We start from the raw sequence: 26,246 nt of genomic DNA, 5'->3' as shown, positions 1-26,246 counted from the left end.
CTTTTGTTGCTAGATCTGCAAGCTGGCATCTCTAGATAAAAAGAACAAGAACGTATTTATTTACCTGACCGGCACATTTCTGTATATTCCTACAGAAGTGAATTGATTTATGATTTAAACAAATTTACTAATTGCAGATACTGCCTTAGTATGGAATTTCCTCAGTCTCTAAGACAGGAAATTAAAACAAATCTATTATAGGCTGCATTAAAGTTTAGATAACAAGGTAAATATTAAAATGATCACTTTATAAACTTCATAGGTCTCTTCTTTAAATGTAGCACACAGATCTTTTTTTTTTTTTTTTTTTACAAACATTTAATGAGACCCTATCAAGTCTACTCTGCAGTATTAATGTTTACAGATAGCTGCTAACCACATGGCCTCCCAGACACAGACATGTTAACAACAACAACAAAACTTTACTATCATTATCAGTTAGCCACAAGTATTTTACGCTTCAGACTGATATTTCTGGAGTTCAAAAAATAAAAAAAAATCACAAGTAAATTATTAGTGGGCTTCTGTTATTCCTGCATAAATATCTTGGCTGGCATCCTCCCTGGCAGACAACACGTTAAAGCATTATACACTTCAGCTTTTTGAATGCAGTAAAAATACCAAGCTGCAGACAATTCTCTCTGGCAGGGACATTTCTACATTTAGCTACAGAGCATTCACATACAGTGTAATATTAAATAGGATTAGTTTACACCCCATGCTTAGTTACCAGTCACTCCTATTGCGCTGGGATACTACCTGCAATCCGTGATCGGTTAAAGATGATACAATAAAAGCTTTATGGACATAGATATGTCCTCTATCTCTATAAGACTGGTAACTGATGAATCCAGATGTAGATTTCTAACATACAAGCTAGTTGCGCAAGAAGCACCATAACCAGGGACAAGTATATTATAAATACATTCCCAGCAAACACAGTCGGTAAATGAGGATGGGGTCCCCAGACGTGTAGTAAAAGGACAAAGCTGCCAGCAATGCCTCTGCCCATCATCACCCTGGTACCTGCACAGATCTCCATCCTAGAACGAACCTGAAAAGTCAGATATTTACAGCCGGTCTTATTCACTAGTTGCCGGGTCTCCACACTGTGACTCGATGTCCGACTCCGTCTCTGAGCTGAGTGACTGAATCTGATCAGATGACGCCGGGCGGGCACGTGACAGACGCTGACGCGCGCCTCAATTCCTTTCCGTCCGGCACTCAGCCCGCCCAGAGACTCAGACTTGCTGAGGTCTGATTGGCTGAGACGGCCAACTTGCTCCAGAGGCGTTCAGACTCAAGCCTCCGGTGTGGGAGCATGGGCCGCATTGAGAGCACTGCATTAGCACTTATTCTCCTCTTGATGGCAGTCTCTCATGCGGCCCATACATTCCCAGTTAATAGTACATTTCATATTGCGCAATATAAGGATAGCTAGCCTCCAGATTATTGCGCAATATGAATGTATTGTATTACTATAACGTTTTTAATTTGTACAAGTCATAAACAAATTAAATAATAAAGTACATTTGGTGGAGGGGTGGGGGGTAGGGCGGGTCACCTGTTTATTAAAAGAAAATATATTGAAAAAAAAAAAAAAGATTTTATTTTTTTATTTTTTTATTTTGTACAAAAGGCTGTAATACATAGATTGGCCAGGTGAGGCACTGCCTCACCTGCCTCTTATGAGTGCACCTCATTGGTTGAGAGCTGTCACGGGCAGAGTAACTGAAGGCAAAGAGGTAGAAAGAGGTAGAAACGCTCACTCGCCATTATTTCTTAATGTGCAGAGGCTGTCATCTCACTGTTTACACTGTGTCGATCAGTTGTTTCCTTGCTTCCTTGATGGTCGTATATAGCCACCCTATTCAGGAGTAATCCATCCAGGCAGTATAAGAGATGTCCCTTTTAGAAACGTATCAATCAGTGCTGTGAGTGTTTAAACTGGCTTCTGGTAGCAGATTTTGCCCAATAGAAATCCGCTAGAAAGATAAAACTATAAGCAAAAAATGCACCGTAGTGAAAAGAGTCCAGCAATAAAGAAGAGGTAAAAATTAACTTTTATTCATATCACAAGTAAAAAACGTTTTTTCGTACAAAGAATCAAAATGTAACAATACCACAGCCAGTGAATCAACCTAGCATCATAGTACTTTCACATCCAACATGTTTCGTGCCAATACAGCACTTTGTCAGGGATAGTGATAGTTACCTGTCCAAGTGTTAAAAGCTATACGGGTCCAATCACACGTGTCTATTCTAAAAAATGTCTATTCTTAAAAAAGCATCAGTAATCACTTGTATTGCCATAAGATAACATGTAGAGATGGGACCTAAACATATATTTACAGAGAACAGATTAAAAAAGTATTAAATATACACTTTTAAAAAACACAGTTTGCTTATGTTTTCTGCAACCCCTGATACTAGACCAGGTTTGGTAAGCACATATCCAGAAATATGCAGGTCAGACTGTTACTCAATTATTGTGAAACTTCTGTTTTTGAGGATAACTCACGATCATCCCTTTAGGAGGCTTCCTGATTTTCTCTTGCCTGAGCATAGTATTGGAGAGGTTGCTCAAAAAATTCAAGTATTTTCCCCTTTAATGAAAAAGGTCAGGTTGGAGATAACACTCTTTGGGTTATGCTTTAAGACTACATGCCTGATATACAAAACCTTTGCATCATGGCGAGAAATCACGCAAAAGCTTTAGACCTCATAATGCAATGTAGGAGTCTCTGTTTCACATAAAGAACACTACATAGCAACATAAACATTTCTCAAGATACAATTTGTGTTTCTAAAAAATTTTAAGGGCCTCGCCGTACCAAGAAGACCTCTTAGAATGTCTGGTCTGAGCGGTGAGATTTTTAATATTAGGCCCTACATGAGACACTTTTTTATAAAGAGGGCTGAAATATTTAACAGGTCGTAGGGCATTTCACTTGCTCACCTCTATTGTGTTCTTAGACAACTTGTATTACGTAACTACCATACTCCTGAAAATTATTTTGCAGCTAAGATTGGGAAACTCAAGCAGTAGATTGCTGAAAGAGTTAAAGCAGCTTTGTACAGATTGAAAAAAGGTTTTTAGACCAATGGAAATAAGGTAGATTGCCTATTAGATATTAAATTGAGTCAGATTTTTTTGTATTAGTACTGCATAGGCGACAGTGTGTTGATAGTGCGATATTGGCAAGGTCTTTGCATATTATTATCAGTCTCTTTATAGCCTATAGTTGTCATCTAAGGTGTATCCAGCTGATAAGCAACCTATTCAGGTTTTTTTACATTTGCCTTTCACAGATTTCAGCCAGGTGTCTCCTCTACACTTACTTTTGTTGTTTGTGAGAGTTTATAATAAACATTTTCTATAGCAACACAACAGAAATGTCTTGTAATTACAAGGTGTTTACAGTCCCTTTAAATCTCCCGCTTCTTAGTCTCTCTCTTTGACAGAGTGAAGTGGAAATATATGATGGAAGTACTGAAAAAGTATGTGGTTAATCACTTGCAGCCACTTTCATGTTATTGCAGTGATGCCTTGATAAGGAGACATCATGCAATAACATTTCTTAAGCACCTGATGCAGAGATGGGTGGGAGCTGATGTGGGAGGCGGGTAAGTGGCCATTGATGGTAGGCTGCAAGTTAGAAGGGGCAGGATCTTTATCGGGGGCGGGCGCGGACGCATGAAAGAGGGCGGAAGCGGGTGGGAAGCTACACTATGGAACAAAAATAAATATTTCACATGGTGGGGAAAGGACAGGGGAGGGTGGGAATTTTTGCCTAAGGGATCTGGGAGGGGATGGGGGGTTTGGATATTGAGGGGGAGCAGCTACACTACAGACATGTTTTAATTTATAGAAATAAATAGTATGTTTATGGCAAACTGGGTACTGGCAGAAAGCTGCCAGTACCCAAGATGGCGCACAATAAGATAGAGGGGGAGGGTTAGAGAGCTGTTTGGGGGGATCAGGGAGGTGGGTGACTATGAGGGGATCCTACACAGCAGAATTATTTTTTTTTAACACAAAAAAAAAACTTTCTGCCAGTACATAAGAAGTTGGGAGATTTGTGGGGTGGGGGAGAGAAGAGAACTGTTTGGGAGGGATCAGGGGGTGTGATGTGTCAGGTGGGAGGCTGATATCTACACTAAAGCTAAAATTAACCCCTCAAGCTCCCTACAAGCTCCCTAATTAACCCTGTCACTGCTAGACATAATACATGTGTGATGCGCAGTGGCATTTTAGCGGCCTTCAAATTACCAAAAAGCAACACCAAAGCCATATAATTCTGCTATTTCTGAACAAAAGGGGATCCCAGAGAAGCATTTGCAACCATTTGTGCCATAATTGCACAATCTGTTTGTAAATAAACCTAAAATTGTGAAAAAAAATTATTTTTTTGGCGGTGAAATAGTGACATGAAATATACCAAAATGGGCCTACATCAATACTTTGGGTTGCCTTCCAAAAAAAAAAGATATACATGTCAAGGGATATTCAGGGATTCCTGAAAAAACTGGTTTGTAAATAGCAAAGTGCTACTTTTCTAAACTCAGGACAAAATTTAGAAACTATTTAGCATGGGTGTTTTTTGGTGGTTGTAGATGTGTAACAGATGTTGGGGGTCAATCTTAGAAAAAGTGTGTTTTTTCCATTTTTTCCTCATATTTTATAATTTTTTTATAGTAAATTATAAGATATGATGACAATAATGGTATCTTTAGTAAGTCCATTTAATGGCGAGAACAGCAGTATATAATATGTGTGAGTACAGTAAATGAGTAAGAGTAAAATTAAAGCTAAACACAAACACCGCAGAAATGTAAAAATAGCCTTGGTCCCAAACGGTCAGAAAATGGAAAAGTGCTGTGGTCCTTAAGGGGTTAAAGTCACCTCCTGAGCAGTAGTTCAATATTGGACCTTGCTGAACACATCTGGTGAGCCAATGACAAGATGCATATGTGCCACCATAGCCACCAATCACCAGCTAGCTTCCAGGAGTGCATTACTGCTCCTGGGAATACCTAGGTATGATTTTCAACAAAGGATACCAAGAGAACAAAGTGAATTTATTAATAGATGTAAATTTAAAAATGTCTCTTAAAATTCCATACCCTTTCTAAATCACTGAAATTTAATTTAATACACATACTACATCCTCCTTGTTTTTCCATTGCCACCACTGCCTCCACCATGGTAGCTATTGTGGTTGTGACGCTGCTGCTCACACTCCAACCTAATCACCCTCATCCTCTCCTGCAGTCTCCTCCATTATGTCCCTTGTTGTCTAAATCAGCTGATCACTATGTAGTCATGTCACATGATTCTGGTGACACATTTGGTATGGAAATAGGTGATTCCTCCATGTTTGCTAAACTGATCACAATGAATGAGAACTACAGTAGTGACATATGCTTAGTGCAGAACATTTGCTTCTGTTTTTCAGACCAATCATCTATTTAAAATAATCTACATCTCTATATGCTTAAATAAAAAATACACATAAATAGCTTTTTTATACACTAAAAAACGGAAATCTTAAAAAAAGCATTTGCTTATATTCCAATTGGTACTCTAAGCATGATCCTAGTTGGACTAGTGTAAAATATGTCTCAGGTGTCAGCTACTGCACAGGCCAACAAAACACTTATCTAGGATCTCTGCAGTTGTATTTCTCTCTTTTTTTTAAAAATACATTTTGTTGTTTTTTTAAATAAGGCAAATATTGCAAGATATCTTATGGCTTCACATACATACTCAACTTGTAGAAGTGTGGATAAGATAAAAAGCAATGGATTGTGGCACTATGTCCCTTCTACCTATACAGTATATTAATAATCCAGAGCTAACACAATGTAGAGACAATTTTTCAATGCTCTTTAATTAAAAGGACATATAACAAACTTCATAAGTCTATGTAAGAAATAACAAAAAAACAACACACTATCCCCTTGTGGGTTTAGTCTCCCAAGAATATAGGTAGAAGTGTTGCTAATCATCCTAGAGAATTCTTGGAACATTGGCAAGACTTTACTTTTAAAGTTAATTTTTGGATAAGCAAGCCAAACAAATAAAAACAGATAGTGGTATGGAGATGCTGAACATTAAGTTTTTGCTCTCTAATGTATTCTCTTTAATCCTTTACTTTAAACAGACTTCAAATTTGTGGAGAGCATGTGTGGATGTTTGAGGTCAGAGCACACATTTCTTGGATTCACAGAAAATGTGTAACAAAACCAGCATAGATATGATACTTAATCAACGTGTGCAATGAAGGCAAAAAAAAAACTGTTGAAGTGTAAATTTTATTCTCGGTGGACCAAGTCATATGCCAGCCAATTGAAACCTCACTTGCAGACACTAGACTTCATCAAAAATTTAAGAATACTTCTACCTAGTTGCACATACATATGAGTAAAATTTCTATCCTCAAACTTGTTAAAAGATAAAACTAATATGAAAAGGTAAAATAATTTATATTTCTTTCCCCCCAGACATGTTTACTTTATATTCAGTATTAAAATAAATAAAATTACTTTTTTTATATATGTGTTTTTCATAAATTCTTGTAAAGGGTTTTATATTTCTTATCTGATGGGTGTATGTATTTTTTCTGCCCAGATTATTTCCTTTTTTTCTTTCACAGTTTCTTGAACTTAAGCTTGCAGAACGATTTTTGGTCCCCATGTTTAATCTTGGCCCTTTTTTTGTTTGTCTTTGTTATCATATATAATGATATATAGTTTCTAGCTCAAATTCTTTTTCACTTACTATGTAGTGACACTGGGACATATGTATCAAGCTCCGAATATAGCTTGATGCCCTGTGTTTCTGGCGAGCCTGCAGGCTCGCCAGAAACAGCAGTTATGAAGCAGCGGTCACAAAGACCGCTGCTCCATAACCTGTCTGCCTGCTCTGAGCAGGCGGACAGACATAGCCGCAATTCAACCCGATCGAAGTACTCTTGTGAGCTGCTGGTGCAATGCTGAATAAGGAGAGCGTATTGCTCGGCGTATTCAGCGATGTCTGTCGGACCTGATCCGCACTGTCGGATCAGGTCCGACAGACATTGATAACTAGAGGCCACTGTATTTTTTACTAGTGCTTTGAAGGACAAACATTCTTCCCAAAGGGCCTGATAATCTAAAAGCATTGTAGGAGGAGAAATGTTTGCTTGAGAGCCATTTATCTCACTATGGCCCCGATGTTCAAAACAACGATAGACCAATGAGAAGCTGCCTTTCTTGGCTCGTCGGCCTACACTTACATAATGTCTAACCTACACTCCCCTGGAACGCCCCAGCTAACTCCCACATGCTGCCTACTGTGTGAAAAATACCTGACTATAATAAACTATACTAAATAGTAAACCTCTTCATTATAACTATAATGCTATGTCACTAAAATTATAAACAATGTTTAAATGATGTGTCACAGAGATGCGTTAAATGTGGATGCTGTTGAGTCATGTGGTACGCCATCAGCAAAACATCAGAGATCTTAAATCAAGGGGAATCCGTCTCTTACGCTGACACTGTGTTTTGGCTATATGCCCACGGTCTTCAGCTACACACTTTGGTCTCCTTTCCAGGTACTGGGTGAGTGACGAGCTGACAGCTCTTGGATTATTCCTCATCCTCTATCTATTTGACATGTTTTGGAACACATGTTAAATTTCAGCATAGTGTTGATTATAGTTGGGCACTAGGTATATCCTTTTTTCAACACATTCTGTATTAGTTGATACGGATGACTTTTTAAGTGGTCAAACAACACCACTAATCTGCTTGTTTTGTTATACTAAAGTAAAATGTAGTTAATGTTGCTTGTTGTGTTTATTTGTTATTAAAGCTAGTCGTCTAGATTACGAGTCTTGCGTTAGGGTTAAAAAGCAGCGTTGGCCGGTCCCAACGCTGCTTTTTAACTCCCGCTGGTATTACGAGTCTTGAAATGACAGGCTCACCGCTCACTTTTTTGGCCAGATTCGGAAATACCGCAAATCCACTTATGTCAGTTGCATATCCTCTTTTTTCAATGGGACTTGCATAGCGCTGGTATTACGAATCTGCCAAAAAGTGAGCGGTAGACCCTCTCCTGTCAAGACTGGTACCGCATTTAAAAGTCCGTAGTGAAGAGTTTTACACTACAACGCCGTAGCATAAAACTCTTAACTAAAGTGCTAAAAAGTACACTGACACCCATAAACTACCTATTAACCCCTAAACCGAGGCCCCCCACATCGCAAACACTAAAATAAATATTTTAACCCCTAATCTGCTGAACCGGACATCGCCACCACTGTAATATATATATTATCCCCTAAACCGCCGCACTCCTGCATCACAAACACTAGTTAAATATTATTAACCCCTAATCTGCCTGCCCTAACATTGCCGCCACCTACCTACATTTATTAACCCCTAATCTGCCACCCCTAACGTCGCCGCCACTATAATAAAGTTATTAACCCCTAAACCTAAGTCTAACCCTAACCCCCCCTAACTTAAATATAATTTAAAAAAATCTAAACAAAATTACTATCATTAAATAAATTATTCCTATTTAAAACTAAATACTTACCTATAAAATAAACCCTAAGAAAGCTACAATATAACTAATAGTTACATTGTAGCTAGCTTAGGGTTTATTTTTATTTTACAGGCAACTTTGTATTTATTTTAACTAGGTACAATAGTTATTAAATAGTTATTAACTATTTAATAACTACCTAGTTAAAATAAAGACAAATTTACCTGTAAAATAAAACCTAACCGTTACAATTACACCTAACACTACACTACAATTAAATTAATTACCTAAACTAAGTACAATTAATTACAATTAAATAAAATTATCTGAAGTACGAAAATAACAAAACACTAAATTACAGAAAATAATAAAATAATTAAAAGATATGTAAACTAATTACACCTAATCTAATCCCCCTAACAAAATAAAAAAAGCCCTACCCTACACTAAATTACAAATAGCCCTTAAAAGGACCTTTTGCCGGGCATTGCCCCAAAGTAATCAGCTCTTTTACCTGTAAAAAAAAAAAGTACAAATACCCCCCCAAAATTAAAACCCACCACCCACACAACTAACACTACTCTTAAACCCACCCAATTCTCCCTTAAAAAACCTAACACTAACCCCCTGAAGATCACCCTACCATGAGACGTCTTCACCCAACTGGGCAGAAGTGATCCTCCAGATGGGCAGAAGTCTTCATCCAAGCCGGGCAGAAGAGGTCCTCCAGACGGGCAGAAGTCTTAATCCAGATGGCATCTTCTATCTTCATCCATCCGACGCGGAGCGGGTCCATCTTCAAGACATCCGACTTGGAGCATCCTCTTCTTTCTTTGTCCGACAACTGAATGAAGGTTCCTTTAAATGATGTCATCCAAGATGGCGTCCCTTCAATTCCGATTGGCTGATTGGCCAATCGGAATTAAGGTAGAAAAATCCTATTGGCTGATGCAATCAGCCAATAGGATTGAGCTGGCATTCTATTGACTGTTCCAATCAGCCAATAGAATGCAAGCTCAATCCTATTGGTTGATTGCAGCCGGCTCTCCCCCATTGATTCTTATGGGGAAATCGTGCATGAGCATGTTTTACCAGCTCACCGCTAATGTAAGCAGCGCTAGTATTGAGGTGAGATGTGGAGCAAAATTTTGTTCTTCGCTCACTTTTTTGTGGTTAACGCCGGGTTTGTAAAAACCCGTAATACCAGCGCTGTCTGCAAGTGAGCAGTGAGCATAAACTGCTCATTAGCACTGCACCCCTCCTAACGCAAAGCTTGTAATCTAGGTGAGTATAATTAAAATTATAGCTCTACATAACTGCATGCCTGTTATGTAAAAATATAATGTAATGCTACTGACTACTTTAACATAAATATATATTAACATATATATCTATGTTATCATTAATTTACACAACAAGCTAACATAAAAACTTTTTTAATAATATCCATTATACATGACAAGGCATACCATTTTAAATATTGAATATCGCTGCAAGGTCAGACTACATTATATCTACAATGTTGAAAATAAAATGCATGGCCATGTATTATGCATATTAGTTTAAGTTTATAAGTATTGGATATAAATTAAAATGAAAATATTCTTGTTTGTTGTGTTTATTATTTTAAATATAAATATATTTCTAAAATATATATTTTTGTAGTAAAAGACAGTGGCATTATAATTATAGCATTACATAACTGCATGCATGTTATGTAATAATATAATTGTAATACTAATGACTTTTGTAACATAAATATAAAATGTTAAACATATATTTCTGTTTGCCATAATAAATACAATACTTAAATTATGCATCACACATTAGAATGCAAACTATTTTAAACATTGTAGATAAATGCTAAAATACACTATTAACCCCTAAGCTGCCCTAACCTAATCACCTAATCAACTCCCCATACAGTTATGGGTGGTGGTTAGGTAATTAAGGCCTACTACATGCTACACATCAATAATCATCTAATGAACCCCCATACAGGTATGGGAGGTGGTTAGGTGATTATGCCCTAAACCGCCACCTCTCAACGCAAACAAGAACTATACTAAGTTAAAATAAAAAATCTAAGTTAAATAAAAAAGACAGTATCCAAATTAAAAAAACACCATTGTACCTAACACTAACCTACCTGCCCCATAAAAACCCCACCTAAGATAAAAAAAAACCTTAAACCCTACCACTAAATTAAATTACAATAGCCCTTAAAAAGCTATTTTACAATTAAAAAAAAGACAACCCCCCTTCTACAATACAAGTACCCCCCCAAATAATAGAGTCTAACTAAAAAAAAACTCATTAAAATGAAAAAAGCCTATTCTTTAAAATAAATAACACCACATAAAGCCCTTACAAAACCCAAAGTTTTAACTTACCATGCAAAAATCCAGCTCCTCTTTATCCATGCCGGGGCGCTCTTCATCCCGGGTCCAGGTGCCGGGGGCCCATCTTTGCAGAGGTTGACTTCGGTGGCCTCTTCCATCGCCTCCGCTCTGTGTCTTCTTTCTTTAAATCTTCAGCTTCTTTCCTAGAGCCCCCATCTTCATGTGGTCGCCACCACATACTGAATTTCAGAATGCACAGTGCCACTTTATATAGCCAATAGCAAGAAATTATTTTATCTTAAATGCTAATCATCCAATAGAAAATGGATGATTTTTTTTTTTTGAGTAGGGTTAGTTTGCATTGGGGTTTGTGGTGGTTTGGGGGTTAATAGTGTACAGGGTTTGCGGTGGGCTAGTGGTGGTTTAGGCGTTAATAGTGTAGGGTACTTGCAGTGTGCTAGTGGCGGTATAGGGGTAAATAGTTTAGATGGGTACTTGCAATGGGTTAGTGGCGGTATAAGGGCTAGTGGAGCTGCCTTGCAGCACAATATAATGCTAAAAAGATTTTGCCTGATTTTTTTTCATACATAGGCCTAGATTTGGAGTTTGGCGGTAGCCGTGAAAACCAGCGTTAGAGGCTCCTAACGCTGGTTTTAGGCTACCGCCGGTATTTGGAGTCAGTAAAAAAAGGGTCTAACGCTCACTTTTCAGCCGCGACTTTTCCATACCGCAGATCCCCTTACGTAAATTGCGTATCCTATCTTTTCAATGGGATCTTTCTAACTCCGGTATTTAGAGTCGTGGCTGAAGTGAGCGTTAGAATTCTAACGACAAAACTCCAGCCGCAGAAAAAAGTCAGTAGTTAAGAGCTTTTTGGGCTAACGCCAGTTCATAAAGCTCTTAACTACTGTACTCTAAAGTACACTAACACCCATAAACTACCTATGTACCCCTAAACCGAGGTCCCCCCACATCGCCGCCATTCGATTAATTTTTTTTAACCCCTAATCTGCCGACCGCCACCTACGTTATACTTATGTACCCCTAATCTGCTGCCCCTAACACCGCCGACCCCTGTATTATATTTATTAACCCCTAACCTGCCCCCCACAACGTCGCCGCCAGCTACCTACAATAATTAACCCCTAATCTGCCGACCGCAAAGCGCCGCCACCTACATTATAGCTATGTACCCCTACTCTGCTGCCCCTAACACCGCCGACCCCTATATTATATTTATTAACCCCTAATCTGCTCCTCAATGTCGCCTCCACCTGCCTACACTTATTAACCCCTAATCTGCCGAGCGGACCGCACCGCTACTATAATAAAGTTATTAACCCCTAATCCGCCTCACTAACCCTATAATAAATAGTATTAACCCCTAATCTGCCCTCCCTAACATCGCCGACACCTAACTTCAATTATTAACCCCTAATCTGCCGACCGGAGCTCACCGCTATTCTAATAAATGTATTAACCCCTAAAGCTAAGTCTAACCCTAACACTAACACCCCCCTAACTTAAATATAATTTAAATCTAACGAAATTAATTAACTCTTATTAAATAAATTATTCCTATTTAAAGCTAAATACTTACCTGTAAAATAAATCCTAATATAGCTACAATATAAATTATAATTACATTGTAGCTATTTTAGGATTAATATTTATTTTACAGGCAACTTTGTAATTATTTTAACCAGGTACAATAGCTATTAAATAGTTAAGAACTATTTAATAGCTAAAATAGTTAAAATAATTACAAATTTACCTGTAAAATAAATCCTAACCTAAGTTACAATTAAACCTAACACTAGACTATCATTAAATTAATTAAATAAAATATCTACAATTACCTACAATTAAACCTAACACTACACTATCAATACATTAATTAAATACAATATCTACAAATAACTACAATGAAATAAACTAACTAAAGTACAAAAAATAAAAAAGAACTAAGTTACAAAAAATAAAAAAATATTTACAAACATAAGAAAAATCTTACAACAATTTTAAACTAATTACACCTACTCTAAGCCCCCTAATAAAATAACAAAGACCCCCAAAATAAAAAAATGCCCTACCCTATTCTAAATTACTAAAGTTTAAAGCTCTTTTACCTTACCAGCCCTGAACAGGGCCCTTTGCGGGGCATGCCCCAAGAAGTTCAGCTCTTTTGCCTGTAAAAAAAAACATACAATACCCCCCCCCAACATTACAACCCACCACCCACATACCCCTAATCTAACCCAAACCCCCCTTAAATAAACCTAACACTAAGCCCCTGAAGATCTTCCTACCTTGTCTTCACCATACCAGGTTCACCGTTCGGTCCAGAAGAGCTCCTCCGATGTCCTGATCCAAGCCCAAGCGGGGGGCTGAAGATGTCCATGATCCGGTAGAAGTCTTCATCCAAGCGGGGCAGAAGAGGTCTTCCATCCGATTGAAGTCTTCATCCAAGCGGGACAGAAGAGGTCTTCCATCCGATTGAAGTCTTCATCCAGGCTGCATCTTCTATCGACATCCATCTGGAGCAGAGCGGCAGCATCCTGAAGACCTCCGACGCGGAACATCCATCCTGGCCGATGACTGAACGATGAATGACGGTTCCTTTAAATGACGTCATCCAAGATGGCATCCCTCGAATTCCGATTGGCTGATAGGATTCTATCAGCCAATCGGAATTAAGGTAGGAATATTCTGATTGGCTGATGGAATCAGCCAATCAGAATCAAGTTCAATCCTATTGGCTGATCCAATCAGCCAATCAGATTGAGCTCGCATTCTATTGGCTGTACCGATCAGGATGGATGTTCCGCGTCGGAGGTCTTCAGGATGCTGCCGCTCCGCTCCAGATGGATGTCGATAGAAGATGCAGCCTGGATGAAGACTTCAATCGGATGGAAGACCTCTTCTGCCCCGCTTGGATGAAGACTTCAATCGGATGGAAGACCTCTTCTGCCCCGCTTGGATGAAGACTTCTACCGGATCATGGACATCTTCAGCCCCCCGCTTGGGCTTGGATCAGGACATCGGAGGAACTCTTCTGGACCGAACGGTGAACCTGGTATGGTGAAGACAAGGTAGGAAGATCTTCAGGGGCTTAGTGTTAGGTTTATTTAAGGGCGGTTTGGGTTAGATTATGGGTATGTGGGTGGTGGGTTGTAATGTTGGGGGGGGGGTATTGTATGTTTTTTTTTACAGGCAAAAGAGCTTAACTTCTTGGGGCATGCCCCGCAAAGGGCCCTGTTCAGGGCTGGTAAGGTAAAAGAGCTTTAAACTTTAGTAATTTAGAATAGGGTAGGGCATTTTTTTATTTTGGGGGTCTTTGTTATTTTATTAGGGGGCTTAGAGTAGGTGTAATTAGTTTAAAATCGTTCGGTCCAGAAGAGCTCCTCCGATGTCCTGATCCAAGCCCAAGCAGGGGGCTGAAGATGTCCATGATCCGGTAGAAGTCTTCATCCAAGCGGGGCAGAAGAGGTCTTCCAATCCGATTGAAGTCTTCATCCAAGCGGGGCAGAAGAGGTCTTCCATCCGATTGAAGTCTTCATCCAGGCTGCATCTTCTATCGACATCCATCTGGAGCGGAGCGGCAGCATCCTGAAGACCTCCGACGCGGAACATCCATCCTGATCGGAACAGCCAATAGAATGCCAGCTCAATCTGATTGGCTGATTGGATCAGCCAATCGGATTGAACTTGATTCTGATTGGCTGATTCCATCAGCCAATCAGAATATTCCTACCTTAATTCCGATTGGCTGATAGAATCCTATCAGCCAATCGGAATTCGAGGGACGCCATCTTGGATGACGTCATTTAAAGGAACCGTCATTCGTCGTTCAGTCATCGGCCAGGATGGATGTTCCGCGTCGGAGGTCTTCAGGATGCTGCCGCTCCGCTCCAGATGGATGTCGATAGAAGATGCAGCCTGGATGAATTCTTCAATCGGATGGAAGACCTCTTCTGCCCCGCTTGGATGAAGACTTCAATCGGATGGAAGACCTCTTCTGCCCCGCTTGGATGAAGACTTCTACCGGATCATGGACATCTTCAGCCCCCCGCTTGGGCTTGGATCAGGACATCGGAGGAGCTCTTCTGGACCGAACGGTGAACCTGGTATGGTGAAGACAAGGTAGGAAGATCTTCAGGGGCTTAGTGTTAGGTTTATTTAAGGGGGGTTTGGGTTAGATTAGGGGTATGTGGGTGGTGGGTTGTAATGTTGGGGGGGGGTATTGTATGTTTTTTTTTTACAGGCAAAAGAGCTGAACTTCTTGGGGCATGCCCCGCAAAGGGCCCTGTTCAGGGCTGGTAAGGTAAAAGAGCTTTAAACTTTAGTAATTTAGAATAGGGTAGGGCATTTTTTTATTTTGGGGGTCTTTGTTATTTTATTAGGGGGCTTAGAGTAGGTGTAATTAGTTTAAAATTGTTGTAAGATTTTTCTTATGTTTGTAAATATTTTTTTATTTTTTGTAACTTAGTTCTTTTTTATTTTTTGTACTTTAGTTAGTTTATTTCATTGTAGTTATTTGTAGATATTGTATTTAATTAATGTATTGATAGTGTAGTGTTAGGTTTAATTGTAGGTAATTGTAGATATTTTATTTAATTAATTTAATGATAGTCTAGTGTTAGGTTTAATTGTAACTTAGGTTAGGATTTATTTTACAGGTAATTTTGTTATTATTTTAACTAGGTAACTATTAAATAGTTCTTAACTATGTAATAGCTATTGTACCTGGTTAAAATAATTACAAAGTTACCTGTAAAATAAATATTAATCCTAAAATAGCTACAATGTAATTATAATTTATATTGTAGCTATATTAGGGTTTATTTTACAGGTAAGTATTTAGCTTTAAATAGGAATAATTTATTTAATAAGAGTTAATTTATTTAGTTAGATTTAAATTATATTTAACTTAGGGGGTGTTAGTGTTAGGGTTAGACTTAGCTTTAGGGGTTTAAAAATTTATTAGAATAGCGGTGAGCTCCGGTCGGCAGATTAGGGTTTAATGTTTGAAGTTAGGTGTCGGCGATGTTAGGGAGGGCAGATTAGGGGTTAATACTATTTATTATAGGTTTAGTGAGGCGGATTAGGGGTTAATAACTTTATTATAATAGCGGTGCGGTCCGCTCGGCAGATTAGGGGTTAATAAGTGTAGGTAGGTAGCGGCGACGTTGTGGGGGCAGATTAGGGGTTAATAAATATAATATAGGGGTCGGCGATGTTAGGGCAGCAGATTAGGGGTACATAGGGATAATGTAAGTAGCGGCGGTTTACGGAGCGGCAGATTAGGGGTTAATAATAATATGCAGGGGTCAGCGATAGCGGGGGCGGCAGATTAGGGGTTAATAAGTGTAAGGTTAGGGGTGTTTAGACTCGGGGTTCATGTTAGGGTGTTAGGTGCAGACGTAGGAAGTGTTTCCCCATAGCAAACAATGGGGCTGCGTTTGCAGGTGTTAGGTTTTTTTTCAGCTCAAACAGCCCCATTGTTTTCTATGGGGGAATCGTGCATGAGCACGTTTTTGAAGCTGGCCGCGTCCGTAAGCAACTCTGGTATCGAGAGTTGCAGTTGCGTTAAATATGCCTCTACGCTCCCTTTTTGGAGCCTAACGCAGCCATTCTGTGGACTCTCAATACTCAATACTCTATTTTAGAGGTGCGGCCAGAAAAAAGCCGGCGTTAGCTATGCGGGTCGTTACCGACAAAACTCTAAATCTAGCCGTAAGTTTTATATCATTTACCCTTCAAAGGAATAAAATGGTCAAAAAGGAAATGTGCATTAGTGATGTCGCAAACTTAAAATTTTCCATTCTCGAACGGCGAATGCGAACTTCCGCAAATGTTCGCGAACGGGCGACCCGGGCGAACCGCCATTGACTTCAATAGGCAGGCGAATTTTAAAACCCACAGGGACTCTTTCTGGCCACAATAGTGATGGAAAAGTTGTTTCAAGGGTACTAACACCTGGACTGTGGCATGCCGGAGGGGGATCCATGGCAAAACTCCCACGGAAATTTACATAGTTGATGCAGAGTCTGGTTTTAATTTATAAAGGGCATAAATCACATAACATTCCTAAATCATTTGGAATAACATGCTTTAAAACATCAGGTATGATGTTGTATCGATCAGGTAGTGTAAGGGTTACGCCCGCTTCACAGTGACAGACCAAACTCCCCGTTTAATGCACTGCAAACAACCGCAAACAGTCCATTAGCACAACGGCAAACTCCCTATTTGCACAAGGTTGGATACCAAGCTAGCCATGTCCCGTTCCTTGTCCTCACTGATGTCATTGAAGGTCTCTTCCTCCACCCAGCCTCGTACAACACCAAGGGTCCCCGAAAGGTGACAACAAGCCCCCTGGGATGCCTGCTGTGTTTGGTCTTCCACCTCCTCAAAGCCACCTTCCTCCTCTGACTCCTCTTCTTCAGACTCCTCTCTCTGCATTGCCTCTCTCTGCGTTATTATAAGGTGTGTTAAGTAGTACTATTCTTATCAGTTTAATCCCTGTTACGTTCTTTATCAGGGGACGTGTATATGGCATGGATTTTAGGAACCGGGAGATGGTAAAAAGATGCTTGGTTGGTCCTCCTACTTCAAATTTGGGGCACTGCGCGTGCAATCGTGGCCGGACTTTTAGCCGACGGACATTTGGCAGACGAACATTTGGCCGACGGACATTTGGCTGACGGACATTTGGCCAAAACACAAGTGGCTGTCAGATAACAGTCCGGCCACGAGATAGATAGATTTGATAGATAGATAGATACATAGATTAGATAGATAGATCAATAGATGCAATAGATACATTTGATAGATAGATAGATTTGATAGATAAATAGATAGATTTGATAGATAGATAGATAATTTCCCAGACAGAGAATTACAAGACGTGCGGTCTGTGACCCCATGGTAAGGTTCCCAGAGGCAGTTGCGGCGCCCGAGGCTCTGATTAAAACAGAGCACTCTGGAACGTATCTGCCCTCGGCCGAAATTGGAACATTCTTTAGCTTTCTGTCTGTCGGCCAAATGTCCGTCTGCCAAATGTCCGTCTGCCAAATGTCCTTCTGCATTTTGTCAGAGCACCACGTGCAATCTACTGTGCCACCAGATATCAGTGGTGTGTTAAGTAGTACTATTCTTATCAGTTTAATCCCTGTTACGTTCTTTATCAGGGGACGTGTATATGGCATGGATTTTAGGAACCGGGAGATGGTAAAAAGATGCTTGGTTGGTCCTCCTACTTCAAATTTGGGGCACTGCGCGTGCAATCGTGGCCGGACTTTTAGCCGACGGACATTTGGCAGACGAACATTTGGCCGACGGACATTTGGCTGACGGACATTTGGCCAAAACACAAGTGGCTGTCAGATAACAGTCCGGCCACGAGATAGATAGATTTGATAGATAGATACATAGATTAGATAGATAGATCAATAGATGCAATAGATACATTTGATAGATAGATAGATTTGATAGATAAATAGATAGATTTGATAAATAGATAATTTCCCAGACAGAGAATTACAAGACGTGCGGTCTGTGACCCCATGGTAAGGTTCCCAGAGGCAGTTGCGGCGCCCGAGGCTCTGATTAAAACAGAGCACTCTGGAACGTATCTGCCCTCGGCCGAAATTGGAACATTCTTTAGCTTTCTGTCTGTCGGCCAAATGTCCGTCTGCCAAATGTCCGTCTGCCAAATGTCCTTCTGCATTTTGTCAGAGCACCACGTGCAATCTACTGTGCCACCAGATATCAGTGGTGTGTTAAGTAGTACTATTCTTATCAGTTTAATCCCTGTTACGTCCCCTATCAGGGGACGTGTATATGGCATGGATTTTAGGAACCGGGAGATGGAAAAAGATGCTTGGTCGGTCCTCCTACTTCAAATTTGGGGCACTGCGCATGCAATCGTGGCCGGACTTTTAGCCGATGGACATTTGGCAGACCGACATTTGGCCAAAAGACAAGTGCCTGTCAGATAACAGTCCGGCCACGAGATAGATTTGATAGATAGATACATAGATTAGATAGATAGATCAATAGATGCAATAGATACATTTGATAGATACGATAGATAGATAGATTTGATAGATAAATAGATAGATTTGATAGATAGATAATTTCCCAGACAGAGAATTACAAGGCGTGTGGCCTGGGACCCATGGTAAGGTTCCCAGAGGCAGTTGCGGCGCCCGAGGCTCTGATTAGAACACAGCACTCTGGAACGTATCTGCCCTCGGCCGAAATCGGAACATTCTTTAGCTTTCTGTCTGTCGGCCAAATGTCCGTCTGCCAAATGTCCTTCTGCATTTTGTCAGTGCACCGCATGCAATCTACTGTGCCACCAGATATGAGTGGTGTGTTAAGTAGTACTATTATTATCAGTTTAATCCCTGTTATGTCCCCTATCAGATGGAAAAAGATGCTTGGTCGGTCCTCCTACTTCAAATTTGGGGCACTGCGCGTGCAATCATGACCGGACTTTTAGCTGACGGACATTTGGCAGATGGACATTTGGCCGACGGACATTTGGCCGATGGACATTTGGCCGAAACACAAGTGGCTGTCAGATAACAGTCCGGCCACGAGATAGATAGATTTGATAGATAGATAGATAGATAGATAGATACATAGATTAGATAGATAGATCAATAGATGCAAAAGATACATTTGATAGATACGATAGATAGATTTGATAGATAGATAATTTCCCAGACAGAGAATTACAAGACGTGCGGTCTGGGACCCATGGTAAGGTTCCCAGAGGCAGTTGCGGCGCCCGAGGCTCTGATTAGAACACAGCACTCTGGAACGTATTTGCCCTCGGCCGAAATTGGAACATTCTTTAGCTTTCTGCATTTTGTCAGAGCACCGCGTGCAATCTACTGTGCCACCAGATATGAGTGGTGTGTTAAGTAGTACTATTCTTATCAGTTTAATCCCTGTTACATCCCCTATCAGGGGACGTGTATATGGCATGGATTTTAGGAACCGGGAGATGGAAAAAGATGCTTGGTCGGTCCTCCTACTTCAAATTTGGGGCACTGCGCATGCAATCGTGGCCAGACTTTTAGCCGACGGACATTTGGCAGACGGACATTTGGCCGAAAGACAAGTGCCTGTCAGATAACCGTCCGGCCACGAGATAGATTTGATAGATAGATAGATACATAGATTAGATAGATAGATAGATCAATAGATGCAATAGATACATTTGATAGATACGATAGATAGATAGATAGATTTGATAGATAAATAGATAGATTTGATAGATAGATAATTTCCCAGACAGAGAATTACAAGGCGTGTGGCCTGGGACCCATGGTAAGGTTCCCAGAGGCAGTTGCCGCGCCCGAGGCTCTGATTAGAGCACAGCACTCTGGAACGTATCTGCCCTCGGCCGAAATCGGAACATTCTTTAGCTTTCTGTCTGTCGGCCAAATGTCCGTCTGCCAAATGTCCTTCTGCATTTTGTCAGTGCACTGCATGCAATCTACTGTGCCACCAGATATGAGTGGTGTGTTAAGTAGTACTATTCTTATCAGTTTAATCCCTGTTACGTCCCCTATCAGGGGACGTGTATATGGCATGGATTTTAGGAACCGGGAGATGGAAAAAGATGCTTGGTCGGTCCTCCTACTTCAAATTTGGGGCACTGCGCGTGTAATCATGGCCGGACTTTTAGCCGACGGACATTTGGCAGATGGATATTTGGCCGACGGACATTTGGCCGATGGACATTTGGCCAAAACACAAGTGGCTGTCAGATAACAGTCCGGCCACGAGATAGATAGATTTGATAGATAGATAGATACATAGATTAGATAGATAGATCAATAGATGCAATAGAAACATTTGATAGATACGATAGATAGATTTGATAGATAAATAGATATATTTGATAGATAGATAATTTCCCAGACAGAGAATTACAAGACGTGCGGTCTGGGACCCATGGTAAGGTTCCCAGAGGCAGTTGCGGCGCCCGAGGATCTGATTAGAACAGGGCACTCTGGAACGTATCTGCCCTCAGCCGAAATTGGAACATTCTTTAGCTTTCTGTCTGTCGGCCAAATGTCCGTCTGCCAAATGTCCGTCTGCCAAATGTCCTTCTGCATTTTGTCATAGCACCGCGTGCAATCTACTGTTCCACCAGATATGAGTGGTGTGTTAAGTAGTACTATTCTTATCAGTTTAATCCCTGTTACGTCCCCTATCAGGGGACGTGTATATGGCATGGATTTTAGGAACCGGGAGATGGAAAAAGATGCTCTGTCGGTCCTCCTACTTCAAATTTGGGGCACTGTGCGTGCAATCTACTGTGCCACCAGATATGAGTGGTGTGTTAAGTAGTACTATTCTTATCAGTTTAATCCCTGTTACGTCCCCTATCAGGGGACGTATATATGGCATGGATTTTAGGAACCGGGAGATGGAAAAAGATGCTTGGTCGGTCCTCCTACTTCAAATTTGGGGCACTGCGCGTGCAATCGTGGCCGGACTTTTAGCCGACAGACATTTGGCAGATGGACATTTGGACGACGGACATTTGGCCGAAACACAAGTGGCTCTCAGATAACAGTCCGGCCACGAGATAGATAGATTTGATAGATAGATAGATAGATAGATAGATACATAGATTAGATAGATAGATCAATAGATGCAATAGATACATTTGATAGATACGATAGATAGATTTGATAGATAAATAGATAGATTTGATAGATAGATAATTTCCCAGACAGAGAATTACAAGACGTGCAGTCTGGGACCCATGGTAAGGTTCCCAGAGGCAGTTGCGGTGTAAGCCTGGGTACTTATACACAAAGCGCTGTACGATCAGATTACACGCATGTGCCATGCACGGCACATGTGTCAACTTGACCAAATTCAATGCCGCTACCAAATTTCTTCCGTTGTCAGAAACCATTTTGCCGATCTCCAGTTGGTGCGGAGTCAGCCACTGATCCACCTGTGCGTTCAGGGCGGACAGGAGTGCTGGTCCGGTGTGACTCTCTGCTTTCAGGCAAGTCAACCCCAAGATGGCGTGACACTGCCGTATCCGGGATGTGGAATATTACCTGGGGAGCTGGGGGGTGCCGTTGATGTGGAGCAAGACGCAGCAGCAGAAGAGGACTCAGCCGAGGAGGTTATGGAAGAGGATGGAGTAGGAGGAGTAGAGGAGGTGGCAGCAGGCCTGCCTGCAAGTCATGGCGGTGTCACCAACTCCTCTGCAGAGCCACGCATTCCATGCTTGGCAGCCGTCAGCAGGTATACCCAATGCGCAGTGTAGGTGATATACCTGCCCTGACCATGCTTTGCAGACCAGCTATCAGTGGTCAGATGGACCCTTGCCCCAATACTGTGTGCCAGACATGCCATTACTTCCTTTCACACAATCGAGTACAGGTTGGGGATTGCCTTTTGTGCAAATAAATTTCGGCCGGGTACCTTCCACTGCGGTGTCCCAATAGCTACAAATTTTTTGAACGCCTCGGACTCCACCAGCTTGTATAGTAAAAGCTGGCGGGCTAAGAGTTCAGACAAGCCAGCTGTCAGACGCCGGGCAAGGGGTGACTTTGTGACATTGGCTTCTAACGCTCAAACATGTCCTTGACAGACACCTGACTGTGGGCAGATGACCAGGAACTGCTCCGGAAGAGAGACGGAGTCGCAGATGGTTGAGAGGGGGCAAGGAGGACAGCAGTGGTTGACGTGGCTGAAGATGCTGGACCAGGAGGAGGATAGCGGCTTTGAGTTTGTGTGCTGCTTTTACTCATGTGTTGATCCCATAGGCATTTGTGATGTGCGATCATGTGCCTTCGCAAAGCAGTTGTACCTAGGTGGGTGTTGGACTTCCCACGACTCAGTTTCTTTTGGCACAGGTTGCAAATGGCATCGCTGTTGTCAGAGGCAGACACGCAAAAAAAATGCCACACTGCTGAGCTCTGTGATGACGGCATTCTGGTGGTGGCAGCAGCATGCGTTGATTGGCGTGCTGTCTGGCTGATCCCGGGTGCCGATGCATGCTGTCTGACTGTGCCACTAGCTCCTTGCGACGACCTCCCCCTGCTTCCAACTCGTCTCCTCCTCCTCCTCCTCTCTGTCTCCCCATCTGAACTTTCCCCCTGTTCTTCTTCTCTTCTAGCGGGCACCCACGTGACATCCACGGATGCATCATCATCATCAACCACTTCACTTGTATCTGACAAATCAACAAAGGAAGCAGCAGCGGGTACAACATCATCATCATCACACCGTACGTCCATGTATGTAATGCTGCCTGACTGAGACATATCACTGTTATCTACATCCTCTGACAATGATGGTTGCGCATCACTCATTTCTTCCAACTGATGTGTAAATAACTCCTCTGAGCGATCAAGTGAAGCGGCTGTGGTGCTAGTGTTGGTGGTGGCGGCAGGCGGGCGAGTGGTAGCTTGAGACGTGCCCAAAGATAAGCTCGAGGAGGATGGTGCTTCAAGGAGTGGAAGCTATAGAAGATTGGGTGTCCTGTGTTAAAAAGTCAACTATGTCCTCAGAACTTTTCAAGTTCATGGTACGTGGCCTCTGAAAACTGGGCATTATTCTAGGGCCAAAGGGAATCACAGCACCACGACCATGACGGCACCTGTGGGATGGCCTGCCTCTGCCTGTCATTTTTTTTAAATGTACACTTACACTACTATTAAACAAGATATGAGTGGTGGCACTGGGCAAGTGGGCACAGTATACGCTGTGAGCCTGACACAAAAAAGCAGACTGATGTTTCACAGTCCAAAAAGTTTTTTTTTTTTAAATGTATACTTACACTACTATTAAACAAGATATGAGTGGTGGCACTGGGCAAGTGGGCACAGTATACACTGTGAGCCTGACACAAAAAAGCAGACTGATGTTTCACAATCCAAAAAGTTTTTTTTTTTAAATGTACACTTACACTACTATTAAACAAGATATGAGTGGTGGCACTGGGCAAGTGGGCACAGTATACGCTGTGAGCCTGACACAAAAAAGCAGACTGATGTTTCACAGTCCAAAAAGTTTTTTTTTTTTAAATGTACACTTACACTACTTTTAAACAAGATATGAGTGGTGGCACTGGGCAAGTGGGCACAGTATACGCTGTGAGCCTGACACAAAAAAGCAGATTGATGTTTCACAGTCCAAAAAGTTTTTTTTTTTTAAATGTACACTTACACTACTATTAAACAAGATATGAGTGGTGGCACTGGGCAAGTGGGCACAGTATACGCTGTGAGCCTGACACAAAAAAGCAGACTGATGTTTCACAGTTCAAAAAGTTTTTTTTTTTAAATGTACACTTACACTACTATTAAACAAGATATGAGTGGTGGCACTGGACAAGTGGGCACAGTATACGCTGTGAGTCTGACACAAAAAAGCAGACTGATGTTTCACAGTCCAAAACGTTTTTTTTTTTTAAATGTACACTTACACTACTATTAAACAAGATATGAGTGGTGGCACTGGGCAAGTGGGCACAGTATACGCTGTGAGCCTGACACAAAAAAGCAGACTGATGTTTCACAGTCCAAAAAGTTTTTTTTTTTTAAATTTACACTTACACTACTATTAAACAAGATATGAGTGGTGGCACTGGGCAAGAGGGCACAGTATACGCTGTAAGCCTGGCACACATGCTGGCAGGCAGGCAACTGCAATTAGATTACACAAGCAGACTGATGTTTCACAGTCAAAAAAGTTTTTTTTTTTAAATTTACACTACTTTTACACCAGATATGAGTTGTGGCACTGGGCAAGTGGGCACAGTATACGGTGTGAGCCTGGCACACACGCTGGCAGGCAGGTAACTGCAATTAGATGACACTAGCAGACTGATGTTTCACAGTCAAAAAAGTTTTTTTATTTAAATTTACACTACTGTTACACCAGATATGAGTGGTGGCACTGGGCAAGTGGGCCTGGCACACACGCTGGCAGGCAGGCAACTGCAATTAGATTACACAAGCAGACTGATTTTTCAGTCAAAACTTTTTTTTTTAAAATTTACACTACTGTTACACCAGATATGAGTGGTGGGACTGGGCAAGTGGGCACAGTATACGCTGTGAGCCTGACACAAAAAAGCAGACTGATGTTTCACAGTCCAAAAAGTTTTTTTTTTTAAAATGTACACTTACACTACTATTAAACAAGATATTAGTGGTGGCACTGGGCAAGTGGGCACAGTATACGCTGTGAGCCTGACACAAAAAAGCAGACTGATGTTTCACAGTCCAAAAAGTTTTTTTTTTAAATGTACACTTACACTACTATTAAACAAGATATGAGTGGTGGCACTGGGCAAGTGGGCACAGTATACGCTGTGAGCCTGACACAAAAAAGCAGACTGATGTTTCACAGTCCAAAAAGTTTTTTTTTTTTAAATGTACACTTACACTACTATTAAACAAGATATGAGTGGTGGCACTGGGCAAGTGGGCACAGTATACGCTGTGAGCCTGACACAAAAAAGCAGACTGATGTTTCACAGTTCAAAAAGTTTTTTTTTTAAAATGTACACTTACACTACTATTAAATAAGATATGAGTGGTGGCACTGGACAAGTGGGCACAGTATATGCTGTGAGTCTGACACAAAAAAGCAGACTGATGTTTCACAGTCCAAAACGTTTTTTTTTTTTAAATGTACACTTACACTACTATTAATCATGATATGAGTGGTGGCACTGGGCAAGTGGGCACAGTATACGCTGTGAGCCTGACACAAAAAAGCAGACTGATGTTTCACAGTCCAAAAAGTTTTTTTTTTTTAAATGTACACTTACACTACTATTAAACAAGATATGAGTGGTGGCACTGGGCAAGAGGGCACAGTATACGCTGTGAGCCTGGCACACATGCTGGCAGGCAGGCAACTGCAATTAGATTACACAAGCAGACTGATGTTTCACAGTCAAAAAAGTTTTTTTTTTAAATTTACACTACTTTTACACCAGATATGAGTTGTGGCACTGGGCAAGTGGGCACAGTATACGCTGTGAGCCTGGCACACACGCTGGCAGGCAGGTAACTGCAATTAGATGACACTAGCAGACTGATGTTTCACAGTCAAAAAAGTTTTTTTATTTAAATTTACACTACTGTTACACCAGATATGAGTGGTGGCACTGGGCAAGTGGGCCTGGCACACACGCTGGCAGGCAGGCAACTGCAATTAGATTACACAAGCAGACTGATTTTTCAGTCAAAACTTTTTTTTTTTAAATTTACACTACTGTTACACCAGATATGAGTGGTGGGACTGGGCAAGTGGGCACAGTATACGCTGTGAGCCTGACACAAAAAAGCAGACTG

Source organism: Bombina bombina, chromosome 5 (assembly GCF_027579735.1).
Source record: "Bombina bombina isolate aBomBom1 chromosome 5, aBomBom1.pri, whole genome shotgun sequence".
NCBI lineage: Eukaryota > Metazoa > Chordata > Amphibia > Anura > Bombinatoridae > Bombina > Bombina bombina.
The sequence above is the reverse complement of the archived record's forward strand: the minus strand, read 5'-3'. Positions refer to the sequence as shown.